Raw genomic sequence first — 14,975 nt, forward strand, 5'->3', positions numbered from 1 at the left:
TAGGCACATGCTTTACCACTGAGCACTTTATCCCCATTTTATTAATTTTAAAATTACACTCAGACGACTTAGTATTGCTGTGAAACTGCTTTTAACATTTTAAAATGGTTCCTCCTAATTTTTGTACTAAAATGGTCAAGGGTATTTAATGATCTATACCATACTTACGCATGGCATTTAGAATATCTGAAAATTCTCAGGTTTCTTAGAATCCATCTGTAGCTCCAGAGATCTTTAATTTGAAAAAATATTACTTTGCAAATTAAACAGTTACTTATGATCACTTGGTACCAATGTAAATATGACCACTAAAATTGAGTAACAATATTTGTTCCAAGGTAATCATCCCCAATATGCTTAAGGTAGCTTAAAAGTTTAATAGAAATAACACAGACTTTTATTTATTATTTATTTATTTGTTTATTATTTATTTATTTATTATTCATATGTGCATACAATGCTTGGGTCATTTCTTCCCCCTGTCCCCACCCCCTCCCTTACCACCCAGTCTCCGAGCCCTTCCTCTCCTCCCCACCCCCTCGATCCCCGGCAGAAACTATTTTGCCCTTAATCTTAATTTGAAATAACACAAACTTTAAAAGTTCTTATATGAAACTTAGGGATCCCTGAAAATATTTCTGATAGTTCCTGGGATTCTTGGACTTGAGTTTCAGAAATGCAAACTTTGATATTACCATATCTGACACTTGGCTTGTTACTCTGTTCTTTCTATAACTTCCTTTTCCATTCTGCAAACTTACAGGGAGATTTTACTACAAAGGGGTGAGGAATTGTGACCACGAATCCAATCTACCAATTGGCTTTTGTTCACAATTAGCTATGTCCTTCCTTTATGTAACATGTATTTCATGTTATTTTCAAGAACTTAACTCTCATCCAGTCATTGCTCTCTGTCTTTTGTTTTTTTTTTGTTTTTTTTTTTAGTACTGGGGTTTGAATCCAGACCTTCATGCTTGCTAAGCAGGCACTCTACTCCTCGAGCCACAGTTTCAGCCCTTTTTCCTCTGGTTATTTTAGAGATAGGGTCTCACTTTTTGCCCAAGGTGGCCTGGACTGCAATATTCCTGTTTTACCTTTCCCACTGTAGCTGAGATGACAGGCACCTGCTACTACATTCTGGCTTTTTTCCATTGAGATGGAGGTCTCAAGAATTTTTCTTTTTTTTTTTTTCCCTTGGTTGACCTGGAACCTCAATCCTCCCAATCTCAGCTTCCCAAGTGGCTTGGGATGTGCCATTGTGCCCATCTATAGGTTAAGATGGAGGTCTCACTAATGTTTTCCCTAGGCTGGCCTCAAACCATGATTCTCTTTATCTTGGCCTCTCAAGTAGCTAGAATTACAGGTGTAAATCATTGGCCTCTGGCTGTGCTCTCAGTCATGAAATACAGGATCTTGTGACAATATATCAGGGCCGATTGTGATTTTTTGATATTGAGAACTGTGATCTCAGAAGACGGTATGTATGTCCCCCACAAACCACATATAGAGATGTAAATGAGGTCGGAGTACCACAATAAAGATTCTTCAAAAATGGGACTGGATGCAGTGACCTACACTTGTAATTTTAGCTACTTGGGAGGATCATGATTCAAGGCCAGCCTGGACAAAAAGTTAGCCCTCATGTCAACCAATAAGCTGGACATAGTGGCACATGCCTCTCATCCCAGGTACACAGGAAGCTTAAATAGGATTTTGGCCTGGGCAAAACCATGAGATCCTATTTGAAAAACACAAAACTACATTAGCTTCAGACTCTGAGTCTAAGGCATGTGTAGGTATGGTTTTATGTATACCATTCAAATCATACATCAGTATACTTTATAATGGTACATTATATTCTGTGGTTTGGCTAAATTCCATTCCTTGGAAATTGCTGTCCAGGCCACTGATCTCTGGTTGCTCTTAGCTCTGCACTCTTGGAGGTGGTTCTTTTTCTATCATTTTCCTTTCATTGTATCTGAGGGGGGTATCAGAGACTGCACTTAATAAGAGTCTGAGCAGCTCCCTCATCTTGGTTTCTGCATTAGAAAGTTACCTACGAAGGTGAGTGTTCTTTTTCCCTTCTCATTCTTCTGCCTCTCCCTTCTCTTTGTTTAGTTGTATTGTTTAATAACTCCAGCATGATATTCAGTAGCAGAAACAAGGGGCATACTTGTCTTGTTCCTTATTTTAGCAGGAAAAGACTGGGTTTTCTAACTACATTAGCTTCAGACTCTGAGTCTAAGGCATGTGTAGGTATGGTTTTATGTATACCATTTAAATCATACATCAGTATACTTTATAATGGTACATTTAAAATTTTTATTCATATGTGCATACAATGTTTGGGTCATTTCTCCCCCCTTCCCCTACCCCCTCCCTCCCTAACCACCCCCCTCCCCCGCCCCCTCCCTCTCCTACCCATCCCCTGGCTACCCGGCAGAAACTATTTTGCCCTTATCTCTATTTTTGTTGTAGAGAGAGTATAAGCAATAATAGGAAGGACCAAGGGTTTTTGCTAGTTGAGATAAGGATAGCTATACAGGGAGTTGACTTGCATTGACTTCCTGTGCATGTGTGTTACCTTCTAGTTAATTCTTTCTCTAATTCCTGGTCCCCTTCTCCTATTCGCCTCAATTGCTTTAAAGTATCTGCCTTAGCTTCTCTGCGTTGAGGGCAACAAATGCTATCTAGTTTCTTAGGTGTCTTACCTATCCTCATACCTCCCTGTGTGTTCTCGCTTTATCATGTGATCAAAGTCCAATCCCCTTGTTGTGTTTGCCCTTGATCTAATGTCCACATATGAGGGAGAACATACGATTTTTGGTCTTTTGGGCCAGGCTAACCTCACTCAGAATGATGTTCTCCAATTCCATCCATTTACCTGTGAATGATAACATTTCGTTCTTCTTCATTGCTGCATAAAATTCCATTGTGTATAAATACCACATTTTCTTAATCCATTCATCAGTAGTGGGGCATCTTGGCTGCAGCCTTATTTCTAATATGTGTTTGTCACTATTAGAATATATTACACAATTAACGAGTAGTTTTATGTATGCAGTGTTCAGATGTGAAGAGAATATTCTTAAATTACAGGAAAGTATTAGCATAACACATAGTCATTACTGTAATTGTTGGTGTTTGGTAGTTGTCATTTTAAGTACATTCCTTCCTTAGAATACTCATGATGGGTTGTAAGTAGGTAGGTACATGGGTTGTAAGTGCTGGTCTTAATTTTCAATAATTCTTCATTCTTGAAGATATAAAATGCTTATAGATCAAGTTTTAGTGGTTTGTTCTCAATATGAGTGGTTTCCTAACTTACATTTTCATTTATATTCAAAGGCCTTGATGTTGACAAAAACTCAGGATTTCTTTTGTAGAAATCATTTTAGCAGGTGTGGTGGTGCACACTGTTATCCTAGAACTTGGGACACTGAGCTAAGAGGATCACAAGTTTGAGGCCAGCCTGGGCTACATAAAATGAAATGAAATTAAACACTTCAGAAATACCTACAGTAGGGCTGAAAGTGTGGCTCAAGTGGTAGAACATGTGCCCAGCAAGTATGAGACCCTGAGTTCAAACCCCATACCACCAAAACAACTACAAAAAACTAAAGCAAAATTTGAAATCTTATTAGGAATTGGTGTATTCTAAGGCTGTTTTTATAGATAGACCTCTATTGGAATATTGTTTCTTCTGTGTGTATTAAAATGGCTTCCAAGCCTTTCCTCAATGTGTTAGGCTTTCTTTTCATTAAAACTTTTAGGTTTGGTGTAGTAAATCAACTATGACTTCATGTGGGGCAGGTTTTTCTAGCTAGAATCGGTTTCCCACTTAGGTTGCAAACCCAGAAAAAAGAATATTAAGGCAAACAGGATGGATGATGTCATAAGGCATCAGGGATGAATAGTGGAGAGTTGGCATTGATTTTTAATAGTTCTTCATTATTGAAGATATAAAGTAAAATGCTTACAACCCCAAGTTGTAATGCCTAATTCTGGATGTAAATGTTCAGCCTGGCTACCTTGGTGGGAGAGGTGGCATTGATCAAGGTTTTAAAGAATGGATAGTAGGTTGAGAATTATAGTAGTTTGATTGTCTAGGCGAGCCTAAGGCATGACCAAAACATACAGGAAAAGTGGTATTAGTATAGATTTTAATTTCTGTAATAAGGTAGGCTAGATAGTTTGGTCTAGCTTTTCTTCTAAAATTACTCAAATTTCTGGATAAAAGTTAAGTTATCTTAAAAGCATTGAAAAATTGGCAATATAAGACATTCTGAAGACAAATCTAAGGAAAGCAAAAACTTAGGTAAATGGAAGCCATTTTTGCCTGTTAAACTTGAGCATTTGTTTTTGTGGCCTTTTTAGGTTGATAGAAGTCAAAACCAAGAAATTAACCTGAATGAGAAATGTAGATTTCCTTTATGATCTCCGAGGCTTACCCCTTGGCATAGGGATGAACTAGAAATAAACCCACTTCTCTCTGCCACTTGCATTTCAGTGAAGAGTGCTGTGAGTGCGAACTGGCAGAAATAGAAAATAAAAACATTAGGAAATGGGAAAGGCTTGATATGCTGGTAACAAAGAAACATTATAAAATTAATATTTCAACTGATGAAATAGGTAAGATAAACTGGAACAGAGTCTACCTTTCAAGAATCTGAGATGATGTTGATTATGAGGTACACTATTACTTTATACAATTGAAAAAATGCTGGCATTTGAAGTTGTAGCTTCATACCTTAATTTGTGATGTATAAGTTGACCATAACAGGCTCTCATTGTTTTGAAATTTCTTTCTTTTCATTGTTTCTCATGCCTTCATTTGCATTGCTTGGCATGTGATCCTTGCAGTTGCTCTAATATTTGAGGCATACCCCATCCCTTTTTTGCTTTTAGTTCTTTTTCAGGTAGGGTCTCAAGTTTTTGCCTGGGACCAGCCTTAGACTGAGATCCTCCTATCTATGGCATCCTGAAGAGCTAGGATCATACCTTGCTTATTGATTGAGAAAGGGTCTCACTAACTTTTTCCTGGACTGGCCTTGAACAAAAATCCTCCTAATCTTTGTTTCCTCAGTAGCTAGGATCATAAAGGTGAGCTGCTTTGCCCAGCCTTTGCTCAGTTTTCATGCTTTTCTGTTTATACAGTTAATTTCATTTTATTGCCTACTCAGTGGGCAGTACTAGAGTTTGATCTCAGAGCTTTTGTGCTTGCCAGGCAGGCACTGTACAGCTTTGAGCCATGTGCCTTCAGCCCGTTGTGGTTTAGGCATTTTTTGAATAAGGTCTTTCATTGGGCCTCAGTCCTCCTATCCTCCTATTTATACCTCCTGCACAGCTGGGATGACAGGTGCATGCCATCGTGCTAAGCTTTTATTGGTTGTGGTAGGGTCTTGAGAACTTTTTGCCTGGGTTGCCCTTGAATCAAGATGCTCCTGATCTCCACCTCCTGGGTAGCTAGGATTACAGGTTTGAGTCACTATGTCTGGCCCATCAGGATGTAATTTTTTTGAAGACATTTCAAACTACAGTTATGCTTGTAAATTGTAGTAAAGGGACATCGATATGAACACCTGTCACCAGGTTTAAATATGTTCAGACAATAATAAATATGTTTCCTACCTTTCTAAAAGTAATTCTAAAATGCATTTTAATTTTAAAGATGTCAATTTTTTTAAAGTGTATTTCAGAGTCTTAGGAATGTGAAAAAACAATGACCTGGTAGTTAAAAAAAAAAATACAATGTCTAGAAGTGGGGCAAACTCCCAAATTGACATTAACTTAGATAGATGAAGAGAATTAGAGCATTGGAAGGTAGGTCATAAGGAGTCTTTCAGAATATGCCCTAGGACATTATAGAGGTGGAACATATGGGAGGAGGACTGAGAGATATGGAGAATAGTAAGAGTCTAATACATATTTATTGGTCTCTGAAAAGGAGAATAGAGAAGGAACAAAGGTAGTAGCATTTGAAGTGATAACAAGTGAGTGTTTTCTAGGTTCAATGGAAGTTAACAATCTGTAGTTAAGATAATGCAGTTGGTATCATAGAGGATAAACAAAATTCTTATCTACATGGATTTACATCATAGTGAAACCTTAGGGGTTTTGCAGAAAACCAAAGAGAAAGAAAATCTAACCTAAACCCTAACCCTGACCCTAACCAGGGGTAAGGGTCTGGGGGAGCAGAATTGTTATCTTCAAAGATGGGGCAATGAGATTCATAGCTGGTTTTCCAGAAAGACTAGTAGAAAGGAAAGGACAGTGATAAGACTTGCTTAGCTAGAATTTCCATCCAAGTGAAAAATATTTTTCAAAATAAGGGTGAAATGAAGTCAGTTTTAGCAAAACATCAGTTCAATTCATGAGAAAAATATAGCAATTTAAAATTGTACTTCATAACAGTCTGAAAGCATGTTTTTGCACAACTACAGAGAAATAAACATAATGGTAATAGTATGTTACCTATTACAGTTTTTATTTTTCATTATTTTTAATTAGCATCTATTAAATGTACAAAGGGATTTCTCCTTTTAAATTTGAGTAGTTTTTTTTTTTAAAATGCTTAATTCTCAGTAATTGATAGCTTAGGGATAAAAGTGAAACTTTAAAAATGGTAAATTTTACATTGCATATATTTTATCATAATAAAAAGTAAGGTTAAAAACTTAATTTTTTTTATTATTATTATACTGGGGTACATTGTGACATTTACAGATGTTCTCACAATATATCATAGTTGAATTCACACCCTCCATCATTCTTCCTTACTCCTCTTCCCCCCATTCCTGGCATAGTTTCAGTAGGTCTCAATTTTTTCCATTTACAAAAACTTAAATATTTAAATAACAGGATTGATACAACTAATGTAATGGGTTTATGTAGACTTCATACCCAATATACATTCCTTTCAAGAACACACAGATGTTTGCAAAGAATATTTATATAACAGACTTTAAATCAAGTTTCAAAAGATTTCAGATGATTAAAATAATGGAATGTCTTTTAATCAGAATGAAATTAAGGAAGAAATTGACAGCAAGAAGATTGTAAAAAAAAAAATGCATGTTTAGAAGGCAAGAAATATACTTTAAAAATAAACCTTGGTTGAAGAATAAGTAATAAAGGAAAATTAGATTTTTTAAATTGAATGATAAAAGTATATTTTAGAGCTTGGTTAGGTGCAGCTACTATGTTCCTTTTAGAGGGTAGGAAGAGCTTTAAATACATATATAAATACATATATTAGAAATATATTAAAAATTAGAAATTTTTAAAAGGCTGAGGATTAATGAGCACATAATTTGTGTGGCTACCCTCTAAGATCCCCAGATCCCTACCTTCTAGTATTTATACCTTTGTGTAGTTTCCTCCTGCATTGAACCAGAGTTGGTCTTTGTGATTAGTAGAATTTGGCAAAAGTGATAATATGTTTTTTCTTTTTCTACCTTAGTTGTTTGTTTGTTTCCACTGTGGGGAAAGCCAAGTGCTCTATTGTGAGTAGCCCTGTGGAGAGGCCCATCTTGTGAAGAACTGGTATCTCTAGTCAAGTAGCACTTGAGAGAACTTTTAAGTCATTCCTCCAGCTCAGTCAAGCTCTGATATGACTGCATGCTCAATTGACATAGTCATTATAAGCTCATGAGAAAAGCTGAGACAGTGTACCAGAACTGAGCTGCTTTTGAAATCCTTTTCCTGAAGAAACAATACAGTTTGAAGCTGCTAAGATTTAGGGTAATTTGTGATGCAGTAATAGATAAATAGTACCTCATCAACCTAAGAAAATGAAAGAACAAAATAAACCCGAAAGAATAAAGAACATTGTACAAATTCTCTAATTTTTTTTTATTTTCAGTTGTTGCAGGAGGTATATATGTGAATATCAGAAGATTGCTATATATTTAAAGGACTACTTTTTGTTTAAAAATGCTATCCATTAATTCTCATGATGAGTGGCATATGCAGTTTGTGTCTGGATACACTTTGTAAAGTAATTTATTTATTTAGTGGTACAGGGATTTGTATTGAGGGCCTCCTGCTTGGTAGGCAAGAATTCTGCTTGAAATACACACCCAGTCACGGTATGGTTTTTTTTTTTTTTCTTTTATTCATATGTGCATACAAGGCTTGGGTCATTTCTCCCCCCTGCTCCCACACCCTCCCTTACCACCCACTCCGCCCCCTCCCTCTCCCACCCACCCCCTCAATACCCAGCAGAAACTATTTTGCCCTTATTTCTAATTTTGTTGTAGAGAGAGTATAAGCAATAATAGGAAGGAACAAGGGTTTTTGCTGGTTGAGATAAGGATAGCTATACAGGGCATTGACTCACATTAATTTCCTGTGCGTGTGTGTTACCTTCTAGGTTAATTCTTTTTGATCTAACCTTTTCTCTAGTTCCTGGTCCCCTTTTCCTGTTGGCCTCAGTTGCTTTTAAGGTATCTGTTTTAGTTTCTCTGTGTTAAGGGCAACAAATGCTAGCTAATTTTTTAGGTGTCTTACCTATCCTCACCCCTCACTTGTGTGCTCTCGCTTTTATCATGTACTCAAAGTCCAATCCCACTGTTGTGTTTGCCCTTGATCTAATGTCCACATATGAGGGAGAACATACGATTTTTGGTGTTTTGGGCCAGGCTAACCTCACTCAGAATGATGTTCTCCAATTCCATCCATCTACCAGCAAATGATAACATTTCGTTCTTCTTCATGGCTGCATAAAATTCCATTGTGTATAGATACCACATTTTCTTAATCCATTCGTCGGTGGTGGGGCATCTTGGCTGTTTCCATAACTTGGCTTTTGTGAATAGTGCCTCAATAAACGTGGGTGTGCAGGTGCCTCTGGAGTAACCTGTGTCACAGTCTTTTTGCCATTATTTTGTTGAGGATTTTTGCATCAATGTTCATTAAGGAGATTGGCCTATAGTTCTCCTTTTTGGAGGTATCTTTGCCTGGTTTTGGGATAAGTGTAATACTGGCTTCATAAAATGTGTTCGGCAGTTTTCCTTCCTTTTCTATTTCGTGGAACAGTTTAAGGAGGGTTGGTATCAGTTCTTCTTTAAATGTCTGATAGAATTCAGCAGAGAATCCATCAGGTCCTGGACTTTTCTTTTTGGGGAGACTCTTGATTGCTGCTTCAATTTCATTTTGTGTTATAGGTCTATTCAGGTGATTAATTTCCTCTTGGTTCAGTTTTGCATGGTCATATGTATCTAGAAATCTGTCCATTTCTTTAAGATTTTCAAATTTATTTGAATATAGGTTCTCAAAGTAGTCTCTGATGATTTCCTGGACTTCCATGGTGATTGTTGTTATCTCCCCTTTTGCATTCCTGATTCTACTAATTTGGGTTTTTTCTCTCCTCATTTTAGTCAGGTTTGCCAAGGGTCTATCGATCCTGTTTATTTTTTAAGACCCAACTTTTTGTTTCATTAATTCTTTGTATGGTTTTTTTGGTTTCTATTTCGTTGATTTCAGCTCTTATTTTTATTATTTCTCTCCTTCTATTTGTTTTGCGATTTGCTTGTTCTTGTTTTTCTAGGAGTTTGAGATGTATCATTAGGTCATTGATTTGGGATCTTTCAATCTTTTTAATATATGCACTCATGGCTATAAACTTTCCTCTCAGGACTGCCTTTGCTGTGTCCCATAGGTTCTGGTAGGTTGTGTTTTCATTTTCCTTGACTTTCAGGAACTTTTTAATTTCCTCTTTTATTGCATCGATGATCCATTCTTCATTAAGTAATGAGTTATTTAGTTTCCAGCTGTTTTCATGTTTTTTGTCTTTACTTTTGTTGTTGAGTTCTGCTTTTACTGCATTGTGATCAGATAGTATGCACGGTATAATTTCTATTTTCTTATATTTGCTGAGACTTGCTTTGTGCCCTAGGATATGATCTATTTTGGAGAAGGTTCCATGGGCTGCTGAGAAGAATGTATATTGTGTAGAGGTTGTATGAAATGTTCTGTAGACATCAAGTAGGTCCATTTGATCTATTGTATATTTTAGATCTTGAATTTCTTTATTGATTATTTGTTTGGATGACCTATCTATTGATGATAATGGGGTGTTAAAGGCTCCCACAACCACTGTGTTGGCGTTAATATATGCTTTTAGGTCTTTCAGGGTATGTTTGATGAAATTGGGTGCGTTGACATTGGGTGTATACAGGTTGATGATTATTATTTCCTTTTGGTCTATTTCCCCTTTTATTAGTATGGAATGTCCTCCTTTATCTCATTTGATCAATGTAGGTTTGAAGTCTTCTTTGTCAAAGATAAGTATTGCTACTCCTGCCTATTTTCGGGGGCCATTGGCTTGGTAAATCTTCCAGCCTTTCATCCTACGCCTATGCTTATTTCTGTCGGTGAGATGGGTCTCCTGTAAGCAACAAATTGTTGGATCTTCCTTTTTAATCCATTTCGTCAAGCAGTGGCTTTTGATGGGTGAATTAAATCTGTTAACATTAAGCGTTAGTACTGATAGGTATGTGGTGATTCCTGTCATTTAGTTGTCTTAGTTGTTTGGAGGTTTGATTGTGTGTACCTAAGTTGAGGTTACTCTCTACTGTCTTGCTTTTTCTTTTCCTGTGGTTTGGTGCAGCCTGTCTTTTCATGGTTAAGTTGGGTTTCACTTTCTTTGTGCAGAATCCCTTGCAGAATCTTTTGTAATGGTGGCTTTGTGGTCACATATTGTTTTAGTTTCTGCTTATCATGGAAGACTTTTATTGCTCCATCTATTTTGAATGATTGTTTTGCTGGATAGAGTATCTTGGGGTTGAAGTTATTTTCATTCAGTGCCCGGAAGATCTCACCCCACGCTCTTCTTGCTTTTAATGTTTCTGTTGAGAAGTCTGCTGTGATTTTGATGGGTTTACCTTTGTATGTTACTTGTTTTTTCTCTCTTACAGCCTTCAATATTCTTTCCTTAGTTTCTGAACTTGTTGTTTTAATGATGGTATGTCGTGGGGTAGTTCTATTTTGATCTGGTCTGTTTGGTGTCCTAGAGGCCTCTTGCATCTGTATGGGAATATCTTTCTCTAGATTTGGGAAATTTTCCGTTATTATTTTGTTGAATATATTACGCATTCCCTTCACTTGCACCTCTTCTCCTTCTTTGATGCCCATGATTCTCAAGTTTGGTCTTTTGATGGAGTCGGTGAGTTCTTGCATTTTCTTTTCACAGGTTTTGAGTTGTTTAATCAATAGTTCTTCGGTTTTTCCTTAAATACCATTTCATCTTCAAGTTCTGAGATTCTGTCTTCTGTTTGTTCTGTTCTGCTGGATTGGCCTTCCGTTTTGTTTTGCAGTTCTGTTTCGTTCTTTTTTCTGAGGTTTTCCATATCCTGGGTGGTTTCCTCTTTAATGCTGTCTATTTTTGTCCTGAGTTCATTTATCTATTTATTCATCATGTTCTCTGTTTCATTTTGGTGTTTATACAGTGCTTCTATGGTTTCCTTTATTTCTTCTTTTGCTTTTTCAAATTCTCTATTTTTGTTGTCTTGGAATTTCTTGAGTGTCTCCTGTACATTTTGGTTGACCCTATCCGGTATCATCTCTATAAAATTCTCATTGAGTACCTGTACTATGTCTTCTTTTAAATTATTCCTCTGGGCTTCATTGGGTTCTTTGGCATAGTTTATCTTCATTTTGTTGGAGTCTGGATCTGAGTACCTGTTTTCTTCATTCCCCTCTGGTTCCTGTACTAATTTTTTGCTGTGGGGAAACTGGTTTCCCTGATTTTTCTGTCATCCGTCATTGTCTTTGGTGTTGTTACTGTCCCTGTACTGTGTGCAATTAAGTGTTTTCTAGCTTGTAATAATAACAGTGGTAATATTTAGAATGGAAGGATGAGCTGAGATGGAAAGCAAGAAGTTAAAGAAAGGGGGAAAACAAATACACAGACAAGAAGGAGAAAACAGAACAAGGTATCAGACAAGAAAGTTTCAAAGGTATAAACAGGGAGCGTTAGTGTACTAATCGACAGTAAGCTGAACAGACATTAGAGAGACAGAGGATTGAAAATCAAAAATAAAGATAAGAATAAAATAAAAAATAAGTAAATGAAAGAAATATGTATGTATAAAAATGAATTAAAATAAGATGAAAAATAGAAAATAAAAAAAAAAAACCAAAAAAACCTCCAAGTTCAAATGCAATGAAGTTTCAGTCTTAATAATTTGGGTGTCCTTCTCAGTCTCCCATCCTGGAGATGGTGATGGTGCCTCAGATGTTGTTCCGTAGTTGTCTCATCAAAGGGGACGCATAAAGTAGAAGAAAACTACACACACACCCACACACACACAAAAAAACCCCACCAAGTGTCCCAAGTTCAAATGCAATACAGTTTCAGTAAGTTTTTCAGCATGCTCGGTATGTTTTTAATTGAGAATTTGGAAGTGGGATTGAGACTAAATATCTAGCTCTTTTGCAAATCTTTCCTGTAAACATGCACATATCATAAGGAAATTGTAGGGTTTTTTGGTTTGTTTGTTTGTTTGTTTGCAGAAGTTACTCATAATTTAAAAACTTTAATAGCAGAGGTCTATGTTACAATAATGTGATAGCCAACATGGTGTTTTTTGTTTTGGTTTGGTTTTTTCAGGACTGGGGATTTAACGCAGGCCCTCAAGCTAGTTAGGCATATGCTTCTATCACTTGAGCCATGCAGTCAGTCCTTACCAATATGTCTTGAACTATTGCTAAGTGCCAGGCACTGCTGAGTGCTTTGTGTGCATATCTCATAGCGGTGTCAATAACCATATAAGGTAGAAAATATTATCACTTCACAGATGAAGAGAAGCTCATAGTGACACAGATAGTAAATACAAAGGGATTTCAGAAGGGAAAGAAAAAAATTAAAATCATACTCAGAAAAATTTTAAAAAAATTAAAATCAGTTGGCAAGGGGGATTTTGAAATCCGGCTGTATGTGTAGCATAGAACATTTGCATTTTATGGAATCCTGATTTTGGAGCAAAGTAGGTTGTGAACATAGTATTGATTGTTACTTTTCTTCTTTTTTTGGTGGGACTAGGGTTTGAACTTGAGTTTGTACTTGCAAAGCAGGTGTTCTATTTGAGCTACACCTCCAGTCCATTTTGCTCTGGTTATTTTGGAGATGGGGGGGTCCCAGGAACTATTTGCCTGGCCTCAAATCAAGAGCCTCCCAATCTTGGCCTCCTCAGTAGCTAGGATTATAGGTAATCATTATTGTAAACTTGTGATATGTGTTAGGTAATTTAATTTTTATAACAATCCTGAAGATCTGAAGATAGGTACTATCGTGCGTGTTTATTTTTGTGGTGCTAGGAATTGAAGCCGGCTCTATCACCATACTACACCCCACGCTCATTATGTTTATGTTCTTTTTCTTTTTTTTTTTTTGGTTTTCTTTTTGAGACAGGGTGCATGAAACTGATTACAAATATAGGGTGACTTCAAGAAAGTGATAGAACAGGGGTTCAAATTGAATTGGTTCCAGTACTCCAGCATTAATATTTAATACATTTGTATGTTGTGTTTATAAATAAATATTGTACAAATGAGGACATATTGTGGTGTTTCAGTATATAGCAAACTTATTTTACCCATGAAAGTGACTTAGCTTGAGATTTAATTAATATTCATTGAGTATATGGAGATCTTTTTATAACCTTTGGCAGCAAAGTATATGTCCTCTGAATATTTCTTCAGGCTCTGTGGGGTGTGCCTGTTTTGTGTGTTACATCTTTATAATGTTGAGTTTACTAATTGTGACTAAACTGTACCTACCCTTCCTTTATGCACAGTTCAGAGGTGGTGGTGTAGTGGAAAGAGTATGTATTGGATTCATATACCCTTGTATATTAATCCTAGCACTATCAATAACTAGCTGTACGATTTTCAGAAAGTTATGTGTCCTCAGAACTTTCTTTTTGTAACTTATAAAATGGAGAAGACAGCCTTCTTTTTGGATACTAGTGCATATGATGATGTATTGTAAAAAATGCTGGCTATACTATTTAGCACATGGCAGATATTTTAAAAATTGTGCTTTATCTCTTAGTAAATAAATGGTATCATTTTTTTTCTTATAATTCTCAGTTCCTAGGAGAATTTTTTGTTTGGCAAACAGTTGGTAAGTCTGACCTTTAGAATTTGAACCAGATACTGTAGAGTTCCTAAATAAAATATGAAGAGAAATGTGTTAATTTTTTATAGCATGTGTGACTTTTTAAAATCTAACTTTTACTAAGAGGCAATCCGCTGCTTTATTGAACAGTGATGCAGAGAACTCTAGATACCTGTATTTCTAGAGTTCTGTCTTGAATGTGTAAGTCAATGAATGAATAGATTCTAGTTTTAAATGTAAAAAAAACTAGTAATGAAACTCTTTAGAAAATTTCTTACAAGGAGCTGTTCTGTTATAATTTACAAGCTGATTTGTTAACAGTATATTAATAGAAAAAGCCCAAATACACAAAAGATCAGCAGTCCTTGCATATTTTGGAAACATTCTTTTAGATTCTGAATTATCGTTTAATTCCTTCATTTTATGAAAAGAACTTGCTTGAGTTCCTTTTACCTAAGAGCAGTGCGTAAATAATGATGTTTAGTGACTAAGTAACTAAGATTCCTCATTCATAATGTTGAAATTTGGTTGGCATTAAGTATTGAGGAGGCAAAGGAAAAAAATTGATCATCTCTTTTTATATTTCAAAAAATTTTCTGAGAGTTCAGTTTTTTTTCAACTCATCTTTATTAGTATGTCATTTCAGGCCATAAAAGTACACAGATTTAAAGTGTCCCAGGTAATGAATTTTCATACATGTACATGTCTATGTAACCACTACCTTAAAAAGGAAAACCTCAGGGCTGGGGTTATAGCTTAATAGTATAGCATTTGTCTAGCATTTGCACCCCCCTCCCCCAAAAAAGAAACAAAAACAAAAAAAAACAGAAGGGCCAGGGGTGTGACTCAAGTT

At 36.1% G+C, this 14,975-nt stretch overlaps 1 protein-coding gene across 14 annotated transcripts in view; it reads left to right on the plus strand.

The window, feature by feature from the left end:
* Positions 1 to 14,975, plus strand: part of Nbeal1 (neurobeachin like 1) — a 205,019-nt gene that overhangs the window by 8,324 nt on the left and 181,720 nt on the right. The gene's annotated exons all lie outside the window — the stretch shown is intronic.

This window comes from Castor canadensis, chromosome 4 (genome assembly GCF_047511655.1).
Source record: "Castor canadensis chromosome 4, mCasCan1.hap1v2, whole genome shotgun sequence".
In the NCBI taxonomy this organism is placed as follows: Eukaryota; Metazoa; Chordata; class Mammalia; order Rodentia; family Castoridae; genus Castor; species Castor canadensis.